The sequence below is a fragment of the Anas platyrhynchos genome, chromosome 25 (genome assembly GCF_047663525.1).
Source record: "Anas platyrhynchos isolate ZD024472 breed Pekin duck chromosome 25, IASCAAS_PekinDuck_T2T, whole genome shotgun sequence".
Taxonomy (NCBI): domain Eukaryota; kingdom Metazoa; phylum Chordata; class Aves; order Anseriformes; family Anatidae; genus Anas; species Anas platyrhynchos.
In genome coordinates this window covers 3,025,736-3,029,591 of record NC_092611.1, presented here as the reverse complement: position 1 = coordinate 3,029,591, position 3,856 = coordinate 3,025,736, and positions in this window count along the sequence as shown.

Genomic DNA, 3,856 nt, shown 5'->3' with positions numbered 1-3,856 from the left:
GCGGAGGGAGGGAAGAGGCGGGGGGAAGCGGGGGGGGGGCCGCCGGCAGAGGCCGGTGCGGGGATGCTGCCCGCGGTCCCCTCCCCGTGCGCGCCTGGAGGCGCCGAGCGGCTCCCCACGAGCTTTGGGGGTGGCCTGAAAAGGGGAGGGTGTGTTCATCCCCCCCCCCCCAACCCCACCACCACCACCACCACCCCATCACCCCCAGCAGCCCAAAAATTAAGCAGGCGGGGCTGCCCGCCCTCGGGATTTACGGCGGTGCCCAAACGCGTTTGGCACGCGAAGCGAAGGGGCTGTGGGATGCTCAGATCTACCCAGCCTGGTCACCCCCCGCACCCCAAATCACACGTGTAAGGGCCGCCGGTGAAGCAGCAGCGTTTGTTATCCTGCAGAGAAACTCGTTCCCCTGTGGGAAGGCCCCGCAATGAGCAGCAAACTGCGCCCGCTGGGATCCGTCCCGTCCATCCCTGCCTTGCCGGGTCCCCAGCAGCACGCCGAGCTCAGCACCGGCTGTTTTTGCCAGGCCTGTAATCCCTGAGACAATCAGCAATATTAATGCTGATTTCCAAATGGACAATAACCCGGACTGTTGGCTCTGGAGCACAGGCTGCCAGCAGGCAGGGTGCAACCCAGCAAAGTTTATTCCTCTTTATCACAAGGTCCAGAAAGAGGCCAAAGCTTTGAGGCAACGTCTCCATCTGAAGACCAATGTGTCTAGGGCCAACCACGCTCACTGATAAAAGCTCACCTGCTGAGCTGACAGCACTAATGTTGCCAGGGCTAACTGAGCAACAGCATCAATATTTGAAGAGCAGCCTTACCTCCTTCTCTGCTGTCTCAGAAAACAGCCAACACCAATGGGAAAAAAAAAATACAATTTTGGAAAATGGAAGAGCAAGGGGATAAATTAAGAGACCATGAAGATGTGACCGCCAAATGCTGCAGCCACCACGGCTGCCTTGATTCCCTGCTGATTATCACCAGCAGTGCTTGCTTCCACTGAGCCCAGCAGCACCCAGGTAACTTCTGGTAGGACACGTGCATTATGCCCTAAGCCACTTACTCCCCGCATGCTGTGTGTCTCAGCACATGTGGCAACGGGGTTATCTTCATGGTGAGAATTGATCCAACAAGGTGGATTCACCCAGGGAGGCTTTTTCCAATGGTAACAGCCAAGCCATCCATAATTGTGCCTTAATTACCATCGGCTTGCAACTGATCCGGGGGTAATTATTGGGGCCGCAGCCCAGCAGGGGAGCTGGGACTTGCTTGAAGAATATTTAGATCCATCAGTCTCTTGGGTTCCCCTGCTAGGTTTATTGCATCTGAAAACAATAAACAGCGTTCAATAAAACTCCAGCAATAATAATGCATCCCAAATGTCTATTTTTACCATGCCCCCAAGACAGAATATTAAAAGAGGATCACGGCTGCAAAGCTTCGCTTCCCAGGATAGTCTTGAGCCTGCTGGTCCCCAGCTCCATCCCCCTGATGCTGGTGGCTGTGGGTCCATCTCGGCGTGCTGGCCTCTGTCTGCAGGCACTGCCTTGTCCAGGGAGGAGAAACAGCAACAGCCTCTGATTTTGGCACTGGCAACGTGGTTCCATTCAGCTGCTGTGCTCTCATGCTGAGATCTTGACCTGCATGAGGCTTCTCTGAGGCTGGGAGAAAAGCTGTGCTGATGCTGAGCTCCAGGTTTTTTCCATCGCTTCCCAGCCCTCGCCGGTTCCTGGCAAGCCTGCCTGTGCCGAGGGGCATGACAGCGGCATGATGTGCCCCCAAGGGAAGCCAGGTCGCTGCAAAATGTTAGAGATGAAAAAGCTGCCTTGTCCCTTGCAGCCAGCACGGATGTTTTGGCCAGACAGTGGCAGAAGGTGAAGGATGGGGTCACAAGGGCCCTCATATTTCCAGCAGGAATGGGACGTGAGTGGCACAAGCACAGCTGTGCTGGGAAAGCCACAAGTGGACGCACGGCTCCATGCAGTGCTGGGGACTGCCAGCACGGTCCAACAGGGCCTCAGGGGCTCATCTGGAGCTCTCGTCCCATCATCTCATGCCTTTCCTTGGAATATTCTGGTCTGGTAGCACGACATTGGCACGACCAAGGTGTATCCCTGCAAGGAGGAGGATCTTTCCCCCACCCACATCCATGGGGCCTCGGGGCAACCGCTGAGCATGCCGCAGGGCAGCGGGGCTGCTCTGCTCGTGCTGCCCGCTTGCATCTCCTGATGGAGAGCCCCTTGGGGACAGCCAAAAGCAAGGTCTGGCCAAAGCATCCGCACCCGGACACCACAGGAGGCAGGGAGCAGCGGGGTGTTAGCAGCAGCACCCACCCAAAGCAACCCGAGGGAGCAGCGATTGCCTCAAGCAGATGATGCGTTTTAAAGCCAGCTTGTCATAATAAAACATGAACCATCGTTTGGGAGCACCGCGCAATGCTGCTCTCCCACTAGAAAATACACGTTTTTGGAAAGGGATTTGCTGGGTTAGCAGAATGCCACAAGTGTTTGCTGGGTAGTTAGTCATTGCTAATGACTGCACCCTGCCCTAATATTTAATTTACAAAGAGCGGAAAGGATAAATTGCCAGTTAGATTAATTCAGCATGATCAGTGCTGAGTGATTTAAAGGAGAAAGGCAAAAAAATATAAAATCCTGGCTGGTGGAGAAGTGAATTTGTAATGTGCTCCGTATCGCCCAGTTCAAAGCTGTTCAAAGGTCCAGAGGAAATCACATCATTAAAAGGGTTTAGAAAATGCCCAGGCTGAGGCTGTGAATAACCAGACTTTTCCTTGCCCCGCAGACGTGTGGGCTGGAGGATGGTAGGGGGACATCTCCGGCACCGCAGCTGCTGCCCACCCGTCCCCACCAACACCTCCCCATCCCACGCAGCTGTGCCTTGTGCCCTCAAACCAAAGCTTTGCTGCTCCCTAGGGGGGGAAAACCCCACCTCATCCTTAACACCCCAAAAAGTCCAAGCACGTGTGAGGCTGTGCACGCTGCTGAGGCCGTGCAAGTGCAGGTGTGCCAGCCTGGACCCTGAAATCACAGCTCTGGGCCCAGCACGCCTGTGGGCTTAGAGGCGGCTTGGAGCTGAGGGGTTGGGAAGCAGGCAGGAGACTGCAGTCTATCTGGGGAGACGGGCGCACCAGCAAGCGCGGATCTATTAAAGCAGGAGGGAGATGCCCTCCACCAGGCTCCCGGCATCTGCTCGAGACGCACAAGAATGGGGCGATTCATGCCCAGCACAATCCAGCTCTGTCCCCGTGCCCCCTGCCCCTCGCGGCCCTGCAGCTGGGGGCGGCAGCAGGAGGAACGCGGGCGCCCGTCGCCACCGTCCCGGCTCGGCTGCGGGGCGCAGAGCGAGCTCTGCCCTGAGCTCCTGCCCAGCAGAGCACCAGGCACCGCTTCTCGCCGCCACCTCCATCCCCAGCGGGAGCAGGCAGATGGTCTGTGGAAGATGTGCTTCTCCGTCGCCTGGTGCAGTCCTCCAAGTCTATTTTCAAGGCAGCTTTTTTTAATACCTGCAGAACAGGACCCCAGGGATGCTTCCTGGATGCCGGACTCATCCCATCTGTTGTTTAACCATCTCCGTGCCTGCGCTGGCCTGCGGGGTTCCTTGACCCACAGGTACTGAGAGCTGCCCAACCTTGGAACAGAAACTGCTCTGGTGTCCGGAACACATGGGGAAAAACCATCCCTTTTCCTCAACAACTTGAAACGCAGGGATGCAAAGAACTAGGGGACAGTCAACCACGACAACCACCTCCAGATGTGCTGCTGTGGCAGCTCTTTGGTTCCTAAATCAACTCTGGCCCAAGCAGAGACATGCTCTGCTTTGCCCAGGCTGCAGGAGA